At 46.2% G+C, this 14,859-nt stretch overlaps 9 non-coding genes across 9 annotated transcripts; all 9 read left to right on the forward strand.

The window, feature by feature from the left end:
* Nucleotides 1-1,201: 1,201 nt before the first annotated feature.
* On the forward strand, nt 1,202-1,392 carry LOC142266972 (U2 spliceosomal RNA). The gene has a single exon (XR_012732937.1). It is a non-coding gene; the product is annotated as a U2 spliceosomal RNA (small nuclear RNA).
* A 1,387-nt stretch (nt 1,393-2,779) lies between these two features.
* On the forward strand, nt 2,780-2,970 carry LOC142267007 (U2 spliceosomal RNA). The gene has a single exon (XR_012732967.1). It is a non-coding gene; the product is annotated as a U2 spliceosomal RNA (small nuclear RNA).
* A 1,387-nt stretch (nt 2,971-4,357) lies between these two features.
* LOC142267019 (U2 spliceosomal RNA) lies at nt 4,358-4,548 on the forward strand. Its single transcript, XR_012732978.1, has one exon. It is a non-coding gene; the product is annotated as a U2 spliceosomal RNA (small nuclear RNA).
* Nucleotides 4,549-5,936: 1,388 nt separating this feature from the next.
* LOC142267031 (U2 spliceosomal RNA) lies at nt 5,937-6,127 on the forward strand. The gene has a single exon (XR_012732989.1). It is a non-coding gene; the product is annotated as a U2 spliceosomal RNA (small nuclear RNA).
* Nucleotides 6,128-7,514: 1,387 nt separating this feature from the next.
* LOC142267043 (U2 spliceosomal RNA) lies at nt 7,515-7,705 on the forward strand. Its single transcript, XR_012733000.1, has one exon. It is a non-coding gene; the product is annotated as a U2 spliceosomal RNA (small nuclear RNA).
* Nucleotides 7,706-9,092: 1,387 nt separating this feature from the next.
* Nucleotides 9,093-9,283, forward strand: LOC142266979 (U2 spliceosomal RNA). Its single transcript, XR_012732943.1, has one exon. It is a non-coding gene; the product is annotated as a U2 spliceosomal RNA (small nuclear RNA).
* Nucleotides 9,284-10,670: 1,387 nt separating this feature from the next.
* Nucleotides 10,671-10,861, forward strand: LOC142266991 (U2 spliceosomal RNA). The gene has a single exon (XR_012732954.1). It is a non-coding gene; the product is annotated as a U2 spliceosomal RNA (small nuclear RNA).
* Nucleotides 10,862-12,248: 1,387 nt separating this feature from the next.
* LOC142266998 (U2 spliceosomal RNA) lies at nt 12,249-12,439 on the forward strand. Its single transcript, XR_012732959.1, has one exon. It is a non-coding gene; the product is annotated as a U2 spliceosomal RNA (small nuclear RNA).
* Nucleotides 12,440-13,826: 1,387 nt separating this feature from the next.
* Nucleotides 13,827-14,017, forward strand: LOC142266999 (U2 spliceosomal RNA). The gene has a single exon (XR_012732960.1). It is a non-coding gene; the product is annotated as a U2 spliceosomal RNA (small nuclear RNA).
* Nucleotides 14,018-14,859: the final 842 nt, after the last annotated feature.

Raw genomic sequence — 14,859 nt, forward strand, 5'->3', positions numbered from 1 at the left:
TCACCACTCAACCTGACCAACTCGGCTATGTCCCCGTGCTGCAGTTCTCTGTCTTATCTAGATCATTTGCAATTGAATGGAATAGATCCCTTTTGGACAAAGTGGATTCACCTGCTGCTGCAGTGACCACAGGTGTGATAAGATCTAGAATTGGCATCTGGTGCGATCTCTCCGCTTCCACTCCAAAGAAAGTTACCTGTTTATTCCTATCATGCATTGGTTTTTGGGGTTTTCTTTGAGTAATGATGATCTCTTTAGTAGTCTGTTGGCGCCCTCTCCTGGAGGAATAGTTTGCTTGCTCTTGGACATTCTAAAAGAGAGGTCATGATAGACATTGAGCTTCTGAGCTCAATTGGGGACAGTCATGGGTGATGAATGTTTGCAACCTACTGCGAAGCCTCATACCGCAATATAAGGAACGTCAAATACTAAGAAAGGGCGGCCTATGAAAGAATTACTACTTTCAATAAGTACACTTAAACGGCTAATTGGGAATAGAAAAACTGTAAAAAGCCCTCTGAGAAAGCCCCCCTCTAACCTTTGATAGTAAGCTTTTCTGTAGTCTGCCTGTTGATGTATTTTCCGTTTGAACTGTGCACAACATGAAGAGACGGAACACTGGCGGCTTGTCACAATGCCCCCCGATGACATCACAATAGCGCTGCTGCCTAGAAAACAAGCTGCGCAGAAGAAGTTGTTCTTTGGGTGGGAGGGTGGGCTAGTGGAAGGAGGGGGCAATCTCTTTTTTTCCCGGGTGGTAGGGGGATGACAGGAGAAGGGAAGCGGGTGGTGAGAAAGGTACAGAGGGCAGGGTTTGGGGGCTGGGAAGGAAAGGGAAAAGATTAGGGTTTGGGGATGATGAAAGGGCTTTCTACGGGTAAGGATGGCAAAGGGTGGCAGTGACGGAAAGTCAGGCAACCTGTCCTGTCCGTCTTTTTGTATCGTGAATTGGAAAGACTGCAAGGGGGAGGGGAGTTGCTTGCGCCCTAAAGGAGGAGTTATTCAGATTCATTGCAGTGGGCGGCGGCTGCAAAACGCACCATTCTTCTTGTTTTTGCTCTGCAAAGCAGCCTTTTCAAGGGTTGGCTTGGGTGACAAAATGTCTTGTGTAGGCGTGGGTTTGTCTCCCTCTCGCTCTCTCTCCCTAAGATGTGTCCGGCATAGGCCAGGGTGCCACTCGAGGCCCAAACCAATTCTGGTTATCGCTTCTCGGCCTTTTGGCTAAGATCAAGTGTAGTATCTGTTCTTATCAGTTTAATATCTGATACGTCCCCTATCTGGGGACCATATATTAAATGGATTTTTAGAACAGGGAGATGGAAAAAGAGCTTGCTCTGTCCACTCCACGCATTGACCTGGTATTGCAGTACCTCCAGGAACGGTGCACCCCTTCTTAACCCAGTTTCCAAAAGCAGAACTCAATTCACCTGATTCATATTAGCCCGATTTAATGAATTGGAAGAAAGCATACGTCTTCATATGCACCTCAATTTGGCCCATTCACTTTTCACACTTCCTCCTTTTGTTTTTTATCTTTCACACTTTTGACTTTCTTTATTCATCCAAATAGCAAACTCATCACCACTCAACCTGACCAACTCGGCTATGTCCCCGTGCTGCAGTTCTCTGTCTTATCTAGATCATTTGCAATTGAATGGAATAGATCCCTTTTGGACAAAGTGGATTCACCTGCTGCTGCAGTGACCACAGGTGTGATAAGATCTAGAATTGGCATCTGGTGCGATCTCTCCGCTTCCACTCCAAAGAAAGTTACCTGTTTATTCCTATCATGCATTGGTTTTTGGGGTTTTCTTTGAGTAATGATGATCTCTTTAGTAGTCTGTTGGCGCCCTCTCCTGGAGGAATAGTTTGCTTGCTCTTGGACATTCTAAAAGAGAGGTCATGATAGACATTGAGCTTCTGAGCTCAATTGGGGACAGTCATGGGTGATGAATGTTTGCAACCTACTGCGAAGCCTCATACCGCAATATAAGGAACGTCAAATACTAAGAAAGGGCGGCCTATGAAAGAATTACTACTTTCAATAAGTACACTTAAACGGCTAATTGGGAATAGAAAAACTGTAAAAAGCCCTCTGAGAAAGCCCCCCTCTAACCTTTGATAGTAAGCTTTTCTGTAGTCTGCCTGTTGATGTATTTTCCGTTTGAACTGTGCACAACATGAAGAGACGGAACACTGGCGGCTTGTCACAATGCCCCCCGATGACATCACAATAGCGCTGCTGCCTAGAAAACAAGCTGCGCAGAAGAAGTTGTTCTTTGGGTGGGAGGGTGGGCTAGTGGAAGGAGGGGGCAATCTCTTTTTTTCCCGGGTGGTAGGGGGATGACAGGAGAAGGGAAGCGGGTGGTGAGAAAGGTACAGAGGGCAGGGTTTGGGGGCTGGGAAGGAAAGGGAAAAGATTAGGGTTTGGGGATGATGAAAGGGCTTTCTACGGGTAAGGATGGCAAAGGGTGGCAGTGACGGAAAGTCAGGCAACCTGTCCTGTCCGTCTTTTTGTATCGTGAATTGGAAAGACTGCAAGGGGGAGGGGAGTTGCTTGCGCCCTAAAGGAGGAGTTATTCAGATTCATTGCAGTGGGCGGCGGCTGCAAAACGCACCATTCTTCTTGTTTTTGCTCTGCAAAGCAGCCTTTTCAAGGGTTGGCTTGGGTGACAAAATGTCTTGTGTAGGCGTGGGTTTGTCTCCCTCTCGCTCTCTCTCCCTAAGATGTGTCCGGCATAGGCCAGGGTGCCACTCGAGGCCCAAACCAATTCTGGTTATCGCTTCTCGGCCTTTTGGCTAAGATCAAGTGTAGTATCTGTTCTTATCAGTTTAATATCTGATACGTCCCCTATCTGGGGACCATATATTAAATGGATTTTTAGAACAGGGAGATGGAAAAAGAGCTTGCTCTGTCCACTCCACGCATTGACCTGGTATTGCAGTACCTCCAGGAACGGTGCACCCCTTCTTAACCCAGTTTCCAAAAGCAGAACTCAATTCACCTGATTCATATTAGCCCGATTTAATGAATTGGAAGAAAGCATACGTCTTCATATGCACCTCAATTTGGCCCATTCACTTTTCACACTTCCTCCTTTTGTTTTTTATCTTTCACACTTTTGACTTTCTTTATTCATCCAAATAGCAAACTCATCACCACTCAACCTGACCAACTCGGCTATGTCCCCGTGCTGCAGTTCTCTGTCTTATCTAGATCATTTGCAATTGAATGGAATAGATCCCTTTTGGACAAAGTGGATTCACCTGCTGCTGCAGTGACCACAGGTGTGATAAGATCTAGAATTGGCATCTGGTGCGATCTCTCCGCTTCCACTCCAAAGAAAGTTACCTGTTTATTCCTATCATGCATTGGTTTTTGGGGTTTTCTTTGAGTAATGATGATCTCTTTAGTAGTCTGTTGGCGCCCTCTCCTGGAGGAATAGTTTGCTTGCTCTTGGACATTCTAAAAGAGAGGTCATGATAGACATTGAGCTTCTGAGCTCAATTGGGGACAGTCATGGGTGATGAATGTTTGCAACCTACTGCGAAGCCTCATACCGCAATATAAGGAACGTCAAATACTAAGAAAGGGCGGCCTATGAAAGAATTACTACTTTCAATAAGTACACTTAAACGGCTAATTGGGAATAGAAAAACTGTAAAAAGCCCTCTGAGAAAGCCCCCCTCTAACCTTTGATAGTAAGCTTTTCTGTAGTCTGCCTGTTGATGTATTTTCCGTTTGAACTGTGCACAACATGAAGAGACGGAACACTGGCGGCTTGTCACAATGCCCCCCGATGACATCACAATAGCGCTGCTGCCTAGAAAACAAGCTGCGCAGAAGAAGTTGTTCTTTGGGTGGGAGGGTGGGCTAGTGGAAGGAGGGGGCAATCTCTTTTTTTCCCGGGTGGTAGGGGGATGACAGGAGAAGGGAAGCGGGTGGTGAGAAAGGTACAGAGGGCAGGGTTTGGGGGCTGGGAAGGAAAGGGAAAAGATTAGGGTTTGGGGATGATGAAAGGGCTTTCTACGGGTAAGGATGGCAAAGGGTGGCAGTGACGGAAAGTCAGGCAACCTGTCCTGTCCGTCTTTTTGTATCGTGAATTGGAAAGACTGCAAGGGGGAGGGGAGTTGCTTGCGCCCTAAAGGAGGAGTTATTCAGATTCATTGCAGTGGGCGGCGGCTGCAAAACGCACCATTCTTCTTGTTTTTGCTCTGCAAAGCAGCCTTTTCAAGGGTTGGCTTGGGTGACAAAATGTCTTGTGTAGGCGTGGGTTTGTCTCCCTCTCGCTCTCTCTCCCTAAGATGTGTCCGGCATAGGCCAGGGTGCCACTCGAGGCCCAAACCAATTCTGGTTATCGCTTCTCGGCCTTTTGGCTAAGATCAAGTGTAGTATCTGTTCTTATCAGTTTAATATCTGATACGTCCCCTATCTGGGGACCATATATTAAATGGATTTTTAGAACAGGGAGATGGAAAAAGAGCTTGCTCTGTCCACTCCACGCATTGACCTGGTATTGCAGTACCTCCAGGAACGGTGCACCCCTTCTTAACCCAGTTTCCAAAAGCAGAACTCAATTCACCTGATTCATATTAGCCCGATTTAATGAATTGGAAGAAAGCATACGTCTTCATATGCACCTCAATTTGGCCCATTCACTTTTCACACTTCCTCCTTTTGTTTTTTATCTTTCACACTTTTGACTTTCTTTATTCATCCAAATAGCAAACTCATCACCACTCAACCTGACCAACTCGGCTATGTCCCCGTGCTGCAGTTCTCTGTCTTATCTAGATCATTTGCAATTGAATGGAATAGATCCCTTTTGGACAAAGTGGATTCACCTGCTGCTGCAGTGACCACAGGTGTGATAAGATCTAGAATTGGCATCTGGTGCGATCTCTCCGCTTCCACTCCAAAGAAAGTTACCTGTTTATTCCTATCATGCATTGGTTTTTGGGGTTTTCTTTGAGTAATGATGATCTCTTTAGTAGTCTGTTGGCGCCCTCTCCTGGAGGAATAGTTTGCTTGCTCTTGGACATTCTAAAAGAGAGGTCATGATAGACATTGAGCTTCTGAGCTCAATTGGGGACAGTCATGGGTGATGAATGTTTGCAACCTACTGCGAAGCCTCATACCGCAATATAAGGAACGTCAAATACTAAGAAAGGGGCGGCCTATGAAAGAATTACTACTTTCAATAAGTACACTTAAACGGCTAATTGGGAATAGAAAAACTGTAAAAAGCCCTCTGAGAAAGCCCCCCTCTAACCTTTGATAGTAAGCTTTTCTGTAGTCTGCCTGTTGATGTATTTTCCGTTTGAACTGTGCACAACATGAAGAGACGGAACACTGGCGGCTTGTCACAATGCCCCCCGATGACATCACAATAGCGCTGCTGCCTAGAAAACAAGCTGCGCAGAAGAAGTTGTTCTTTGGGTGGGAGGGTGGGCTAGTGGAAGGAGGGGGCAATCTCTTTTTTTCCCGGGTGGTAGGGGGATGACAGGAGAAGGGAAGCGGGTGGTGAGAAAGGTACAGAGGGCAGGGTTTGGGGGCTGGGAAGGAAAGGGAAAAGATTAGGGTTTGGGGATGATGAAAGGGCTTTCTACGGGTAAGGATGGCAAAGGGTGGCAGTGACGGAAAGTCAGGCAACCTGTCCTGTCCGTCTTTTTGTATCGTGAATTGGAAAGACTGCAAGGGGGAGGGGAGTTGCTTGCGCCCTAAAGGAGGAGTTATTCAGATTCATTGCAGTGGGCGGCGGCTGCAAAACGCACCATTCTTCTTGTTTTTGCTCTGCAAAGCAGCCTTTTCAAGGGTTGGCTTGGGTGACAAAATGTCTTGTGTAGGCGTGGGTTTGTCTCCCTCTCGCTCTCTCTCCCTAAGATGTGTCCGGCATAGGCCAGGGTGCCACTCGAGGCCCAAACCAATTCTGGTTATCGCTTCTCGGCCTTTTGGCTAAGATCAAGTGTAGTATCTGTTCTTATCAGTTTAATATCTGATACGTCCCCTATCTGGGGACCATATATTAAATGGATTTTTAGAACAGGGAGATGGAAAAAGAGCTTGCTCTGTCCACTCCACGCATTGACCTGGTATTGCAGTACCTCCAGGAACGGTGCACCCCTTCTTAACCCAGTTTCCAAAAGCAGAACTCAATTCACCTGATTCATATTAGCCCGATTTAATGAATTGGAAGAAAGCATACGTCTTCATATGCACCTCAATTTGGCCCATTCACTTTTCACACTTCCTCCTTTTGTTTTTTATCTTTCACACTTTTGACTTTCTTTATTCATCCAAATAGCAAACTCATCACCACTCAACCTGACCAACTCGGCTATGTCCCCGTGCTGCAGTTCTCTGTCTTATCTAGATCATTTGCAATTGAATGGAATAGATCCCTTTTGGACAAAGTGGATTCACCTGCTGCTGCAGTGACCACAGGTGTGATAAGATCTAGAATTGGCATCTGGTGCGATCTCTCCGCTTCCACTCCAAAGAAAGTTACCTGTTTATTCCTATCATGCATTGGTTTTTGGGGTTTTCTTTGAGTAATGATGATCTCTTTAGTAGTCTGTTGGCGCCCTCTCCTGGAGGAATAGTTTGCTTGCTCTTGGACATTCTAAAAGAGAGGTCATGATAGACATTGAGCTTCTGAGCTCAATTGGGGACAGTCATGGGTGATGAATGTTTGCAACCTACTGCGAAGCCTCATACCGCAATATAAGGAACGTCAAATACTAAGAAAGGGCGGCCTATGAAAGAATTACTACTTTCAATAAGTACACTTAAACGGCTAATTGGGAATAGAAAAACTGTAAAAAGCCCTCTGAGAAAGCCCCCCTCTAACCTTTGATAGTAAGCTTTTCTGTAGTCTGCCTGTTGATGTATTTTCCGTTTGAACTGTGCACAACATGAAGAGACGGAACACTGGCGGCTTGTCACAATGCCCCCCGATGACATCACAATAGCGCTGCTGCCTAGAAAACAAGCTGCGCAGAAGAAGTTGTTCTTTGGGTGGGAGGGTGGGCTAGTGGAAGGAGGGGGCAATCTCTTTTTTTCCCGGGTGGTAGGGGGATGACAGGAGAAGGGAAGCGGGTGGTGAGAAAGGTACAGAGGGCAGGGTTTGGGGGCTGGGAAGGAAAGGGAAAAGATTAGGGTTTGGGGATGATGAAAGGGCTTTCTACGGGTAAGGATGGCAAAGGGTGGCAGTGACGGAAAGTCAGGCAACCTGTCCTGTCCGTCTTTTTGTATCGTGAATTGGAAAGACTGCAAGGGGGAGGGGAGTTGCTTGCGCCCTAAAGGAGGAGTTATTCAGATTCATTGCAGTGGGCGGCGGCTGCAAAACGCACCATTCTTCTTGTTTTTGCTCTGCAAAGCAGCCTTTTCAAGGGTTGGCTTGGGTGACAAAATGTCTTGTGTAGGCGTGGGTTTGTCTCCCTCTCGCTCTCTCTCCCTAAGATGTGTCCGGCATAGGCCAGGGTGCCACTCGAGGCCCAAACCAATTCTGGTTATCGCTTCTCGGCCTTTTGGCTAAGATCAAGTGTAGTATCTGTTCTTATCAGTTTAATATCTGATACGTCCCCTATCTGGGGACCATATATTAAATGGATTTTTAGAACAGGGAGATGGAAAAAGAGCTTGCTCTGTCCACTCCACGCATTGACCTGGTATTGCAGTACCTCCAGGAACGGTGCACCCCTTCTTAACCCAGTTTCCAAAAGCAGAACTCAATTCACCTGATTCATATTAGCCCGATTTAATGAATTGGAAGAAAGCATACGTCTTCATATGCACCTCAATTTGGCCCATTCACTTTTCACACTTCCTCCTTTTGTTTTTTATCTTTCACACTTTTGACTTTCTTTATTCATCCAAATAGCAAACTCATCACCACTCAACCTGACCAACTCGGCTATGTCCCCGTGCTGCAGTTCTCTGTCTTATCTAGATCATTTGCAATTGAATGGAATAGATCCCTTTTGGACAAAGTGGATTCACCTGCTGCTGCAGTGACCACAGGTGTGATAAGATCTAGAATTGGCATCTGGTGCGATCTCTCCGCTTCCACTCCAAAGAAAGTTACCTGTTTATTCCTATCATGCATTGGTTTTTGGGGTTTTCTTTGAGTAATGATGATCTCTTTAGTAGTCTGTTGGCGCCCTCTCCTGGAGGAATAGTTTGCTTGCTCTTGGACATTCTAAAAGAGAGGTCATGATAGACATTGAGCTTCTGAGCTCAATTGGGGACAGTCATGGGTGATGAATGTTTGCAACCTACTGCGAAGCCTCATACCGCAATATAAGGAACGTCAAATACTAAGAAAGGGCGGCCTATGAAAGAATTACTACTTTCAATAAGTACACTTAAACGGCTAATTGGGAATAGAAAAACTGTAAAAAGCCCTCTGAGAAAGCCCCCCTCTAACCTTTGATAGTAAGCTTTTCTGTAGTCTGCCTGTTGATGTATTTTCCGTTTGAACTGTGCACAACATGAAGAGACGGAACACTGGCGGCTTGTCACAATGCCCCCCGATGACATCACAATAGCGCTGCTGCCTAGAAAACAAGCTGCGCAGAAGAAGTTGTTCTTTGGGTGGGAGGGTGGGCTAGTGGAAGGAGGGGGCAATCTCTTTTTTTCCCGGGTGGTAGGGGGATGACAGGAGAAGGGAAGCGGGTGGTGAGAAAGGTACAGAGGGCAGGGTTTGGGGGCTGGGAAGGAATGGGAAAAGATTAGGGTTTGGGGATGATGAAAGGGCTTTCTACGGGTAAGGATGGCAAAGGGTGGCAGTGACGGAAAGTCAGGCAACCTGTCCTGTCCGTCTTTTTGTATCGTGAATTGGAAAGACTGCAAGGGGGAGGGGAGTTGCTTGCGCCCTAAAGGAGGAGTTATTCAGATTCATTGCAGTGGGCGGCGGCTGCAAAACGCACCATTCTTCTTGTTTTTGCTCTGCAAAGCAGCCTTTTCAAGGGTTGGCTTGGGTGACAAAATGTCTTGTGTAGGCGTGGGTTTGTCTCCCTCTCGCTCTCTCTCCCTAAGATGTGTCCGGCATAGGCCAGGGTGCCACTCGAGGCCCAAACCAATTCTGGTTATCGCTTCTCGGCCTTTTGGCTAAGATCAAGTGTAGTATCTGTTCTTATCAGTTTAATATCTGATACGTCCCCTATCTGGGGACCATATATTAAATGGATTTTTAGAACAGGGAGATGGAAAAAGAGCTTGCTCTGTCCACTCCACGCATTGACCTGGTATTGCAGTACCTCCAGGAACGGTGCACCCCTTCTTAACCCAGTTTCCAAAAGCAGAACTCAATTCACCTGATTCATATTAGCCCGATTTAATGAATTGGAAGAAAGCATACGTCTTCATATGCACCTCAATTTGGCCCATTCACTTTTCACACTTCCTCCTTTTGTTTTTTATCTTTCACACTTTTGACTTTCTTTATTCATCCAAATAGCAAACTCATCACCACTCAACCTGACCAACTCGGCTATGTCCCCGTGCTGCAGTTCTCTGTCTTATCTAGATCATTTGCAATTGAATGGAATAGATCCCTTTTGGACAAAGTGGATTCACCTGCTGCTGCAGTGACCACAGGTGTGATAAGATCTAGAATTGGCATCTGGTGCGATCTCTCCGCTTCCACTCCAAAGAAAGTTACCTGTTTATTCCTATCATGCATTGGTTTTTGGGGTTTTCTTTGAGTAATGATGATCTCTTTAGTAGTCTGTTGGCGCCCTCTCCTGGAGGAATAGTTTGCTTGCTCTTGGACATTCTAAAAGAGAGGTCATGATAGACATTGAGCTTCTGAGCTCAATTGGGGACAGTCATGGGTGATGAATGTTTGCAACCTACTGCGAAGCCTCATACCGCAATATAAGGAACGTCAAATACTAAGAAAGGGCGGCCTATGAAAGAATTACTACTTTCAATAAGTACACTTAAACGGCTAATTGGGAATAGAAAAACTGTAAAAAGCCCTCTGAGAAAGCCCCCCTCTAACCTTTGATAGTAAGCTTTTCTGTAGTCTGCCTGTTGATGTATTTTCCGTTTGAACTGTGCACAACATGAAGAGACGGAACACTGGCGGCTTGTCACAATGCCCCCCGATGACATCACAATAGCGCTGCTGCCTAGAAAACAAGCTGCGCAGAAGAAGTTGTTCTTTGGGTGGGAGGGTGGGCTAGTGGAAGGAGGGGGCAATCTCTTTTTTTCCCGGGTGGTAGGGGGATGACAGGAGAAGGGAAGCGGGTGGTGAGAAAGGTACAGAGGGCAGGGTTTGGGGGCTGGGAAGGAAAGGGAAAAGATTAGGGTTTGGGGATGATGAAAGGGCTTTCTACGGGTAAGGATGGCAAAGGGTGGCAGTGACGGAAAGTCAGGCAACCTGTCCTGTCCGTCTTTTTGTATCGTGAATTGGAAAGACTGCAAGGGGGAGGGGAGTTGCTTGCGCCCTAAAGGAGGAGTTATTCAGATTCATTGCAGTGGGCGGCGGCTGCAAAACGCACCATTCTTCTTGTTTTTGCTCTGCAAAGCAGCCTTTTCAAGGGTTGGCTTGGGTGACAAAATGTCTTGTGTAGGCGTGGGTTTGTCTCCCTCTCGCTCTCTCTCCCTAAGATGTGTCCGGCATAGGCCAGGGTGCCACTCGAGGCCCAAACCAATTCTGGTTATCGCTTCTCGGCCTTTTGGCTAAGATCAAGTGTAGTATCTGTTCTTATCAGTTTAATATCTGATACGTCCCCTATCTGGGGACCATATATTAAATGGATTTTTAGAACAGGGAGATGGAAAAAGAGCTTGCTCTGTCCACTCCACGCATTGACCTGGTATTGCAGTACCTCCAGGAACGGTGCACCCCTTCTTAACCCAGTTTCCAAAAGCAGAACTCAATTCACCTGATTCATATTAGCCCGATTTAATGAATTGGAAGAAAGCATACGTCTTCATATGCACCTCAATTTGGCCCATTCACTTTTCACACTTCCTCCTTTTGTTTTTTATCTTTCACACTTTTGACTTTCTTTATTCATCCAAATAGCAAACTCATCACCACTCAACCTGACCAACTCGGCTATGTCCCCGTGCTGCAGTTCTCTGTCTTATCTAGATCATTTGCAATTGAATGGAATAGATCCCTTTTGGACAAAGTGGATTCACCTGCTGCTGCAGTGACCACAGGTGTGATAAGATCTAGAATTGGCATCTGGTGCGATCTCTCCGCTTCCACTCCAAAGAAAGTTACCTGTTTATTCCTATCATGCATTGGTTTTTGGGGTTTTCTTTGAGTAATGATGATCTCTTTAGTAGTCTGTTGGCGCCCTCTCCTGGAGGAATAGTTTGCTTGCTCTTGGACATTCTAAAAGAGAGGTCATGATAGACATTGAGCTTCTGAGCTCAATTGGGGACAGTCATGGGTGATGAATGTTTGCAACCTACTGCGAAGCCTCATACCGCAATATAAGGAACGTCAAATACTAAGAAAGGGCGGCCTATGAAAGAATTACTACTTTCAATAAGTACACTTAAACGGCTAATTGGGAATAGAAAAACTGTAAAAAGCCCTCTGAGAAAGCCCCCCTCTAACCTTTGATAGTAAGCTTTTCTGTAGTCTGCCTGTTGATGTATTTTCCGTTTGAACTGTGCACAACATGAAGAGACGGAACACTGGCGGCTTGTCACAATGCCCCCCGATGACATCACAATAGCGCTGCTGCCTAGAAAACAAGCTGCGCAGAAGAAGTTGTTCTTTGGGTGGGAGGGTGGGCTAGTGGAAGGAGGGGGCAATCTCTTTTTTTCCCGGGTGGTAGGGGGATGACAGGAGAAGGGAAGCGGGTGGTGAGAAAGGTACAGAGGGCAGGGTTTGGGGGCTGGGAAGGAAAGGGAAAAGATTAGGGTTTGGGGATGATGAAAGGGCTTTCTACGGGTAAGGATGGCAAAGGGTGGCAGTGACGGAAAGTCAGGCAACCTGTCCTGTCCGTCTTTTTGTATCGTGAATTGGAAAGACTGCAAGGGGGAGGGGAGTTGCTTGCGCCCTAAAGGAGGAGTTATTCAGATTCATTGCAGTGGGCGGCGGCTGCAAAACGCACCATTCTTCTTGTTTTTGCTCTGCAAAGCAGCCTTTTCAAGGGTTGGCTTGGGTGACAAAATGTCTTGTGTAGGCGTGGGTTTGTCTCCCTCTCGCTCTCTCTCCCTAAGATGTGTCCGGCATAGGCCAGGGTGCCACTCGAGGCCCAAACCAATTCTGGTTATCGCTTCTCGGCCTTTTGGCTAAGATCAAGTGTAGTATCTGTTCTTATCAGTTTAATATCTGATACGTCCCCTATCTGGGGACCATATATTAAATGGATTTTTAGAACAGGGAGATGGAAAAAGAGCTTGCTCTGTCCACTCCACGCATTGACCTGGTATTGCAGTACCTCCAGGAACGGTGCACCCCTTCTTAACCCAGTTTCCAAAAGCAGAACTCAATTCACCTGATTCATATTAGCCCGATTTAATGAATTGGAAGAAAGCATACGTCTTCATATGCACCTCAATTTGGCCCATTCACTTTTCACACTTCCTCCTTTTGTTTTTTATCTTTCACACTTTTGACTTTCTTTATTCATCCAAATAGCAAACTCATCACCACTCAACCTGACCAACTCGGCTATGTCCCCGTGCTGCAGTTCTCTGTCTTATCTAGATCATTTGCAATTGAATGGAATAGATCCCTTTTGGACAAAGTGGATTCACCTGCTGCTGCAGTGACCACAGGTGTGATAAGATCTAGAATTGGCATCTGGTGCGATCTCTCCGCTTCCACTCCAAAGAAAGTTACCTGTTTATTCCTATCATGCATTGGTTTTTGGGGTTTTCTTTGAGTAATGATGATCTCTTTAGTAGTCTGTTGGCGCCCTCTCCTGGAGGAATAGTTTGCTTGCTCTTGGACATTCTAAAAGAGAGGTCATGATAGACATTGAGCTTCTGAGCTCAATTGGGGACAGTCATGGGTGATGAATGTTTGCAACCTACTGCGAAGCCTCATACCGCAATATAAGGAACGTCAAATACTAAGAAAGGGCGGCCTATGAAAGAATTACTACTTTCAATAAGTACACTTAAACGGCTAATTGGGAATAGAAAAACTGTAAAAAGCCCTCTGAGAAAGCCCCCCTCTAACCTTTGATAGTAAGCTTTTCTGTAGTCTGCCTGTTGATGTATTTTCCGTTTGAACTGTGCACAACATGAAGAGACGGAACACTGGCGGCTTGTCACAATGCCCCCCGATGACATCACAATAGCGCTGCTGCCTAGAAAACAAGCTGCGCAGAAGAAGTTGTTCTTTGGGTGGGAGGGTGGGCTAGTGGAAGGAGGGGGCAATCTCTTTTTTTCCCGGGTGGTAGGGGGATGACAGGAGAAGGGAAGCGGGTGGTGAGAAAGGTACAGAGGGCAGGGTTTGGGGGCTGGGAAGGAAAGGGAAAAGATTAGGGTTTGGGGATGATGAAAGGGCTTTCTACGGGTAAGGATGGCAAAGGGTGGCAGTGACGGAAAGTCAGGCAACCTGTCCTGTCCGTCTTTTTGTATCGTGAATTGGAAAGACTGCAAGGGGGAGGGGAGTTGCTTGCGCCCTAAAGGAGGAGTTATTCAGATTCATTGCAGTGGGCGGCGGCTGCAAAACGCACCATTCTTCTTGTTTTTGCTCTGCAAAGCAGCCTTTTCAAGGGTTGGCTTGGGTGACAAAATGTCTTGTGTAGGCGTGGGTTTGTCTCCCTCTCGCTCTCTCTCCCTAAGATGTGTCCGGCATAGGCCAGGGTGCCACTCGAGGCCCAAACCAATTCTGGTTATCGCTTCTCGGCCTTTTGGCTAAGATCAAGTGTAGTATCTGTTCTTATCAGTTTAATATCTGATACGTCCCCTATCTGGGGACCATATATTAAATGGATTTTTAGAACAGGGAGATGGAAAAAGAGCTTGCTCTGTCCACTCCACGCATTGACCTGGTATTGCAGTACCTCCAGGAACGGTGCACCCCTTCTTAACCCAGTTTCCAAAAGCAGAACTCAATTCACCTGATTCATATTAGCCCGATTTAATGAATTGGAAGAAAGCATACGTCTTCATATGCACCTCAATTTGGCCCATTCACTTTTCACACTTCCTCCTTTTGTTTTTTATCTTTCACACTTTTGACTTTCTTTATTCATCCAAATAGCAAACTCATCACCACTCAACCTGACCAACTCGGCTATGTCCCCGTGCTGCAGTTCTCTGTCTTATCTAGATCATTTGCAATTGAATGGAATAGATCCCTTTTGGACAAAGTGGATTCACCTGCTGCTGCAGTGACCACAGGTGTGATAAGATCTAGAATTGGCATCTGGTGCGATCTCTCCGCTTCCACTCCAAAGAAAGTTACCTGTTTATTCCTATCATGCATTGGTTTTTGGGGTTTTCTTTGAGTAATGATGATCTCTTTAGTAGTCTGTTGGCGCCCTCTCCTGGAGGAATAGTTTGCTTGCTCTTGGACATTCTAAAAGAGAGGTCATGATAGACATTGAGCTTCTGAGCTCAATTGGGGACAGTCATGGGTGATGAATGTTTGCAACCTACTGCGAAGCCTCATACCGCAATATAAGGAACGTCAAATACTAAGAAAGGGCGGCCTATGAAAGAATTACTACTTTCAATAAGTACACTTAAACGGCTAATTGGGAATAGAAAAACTGTAAAAAGCCCTCTGAGAAAGCCCCCCTCTAACCTTTGATAGTAAGCTTTTCTGTAGTCTGCCTGTTGATGTATTTTCCGTTTGAACTGTGCACAACATGAAGAGACGGAACACTGGCGGCTTGTCACAATGCCCCCCGATGACATCACAA

Source organism: Anomaloglossus baeobatrachus, unplaced genomic scaffold, assembly GCF_048569485.1.
Source record: "Anomaloglossus baeobatrachus isolate aAnoBae1 unplaced genomic scaffold, aAnoBae1.hap1 Scaffold_2933, whole genome shotgun sequence".
Classification (NCBI taxonomy): Eukaryota; Metazoa; Chordata; class Amphibia; order Anura; family Aromobatidae; genus Anomaloglossus; species Anomaloglossus baeobatrachus.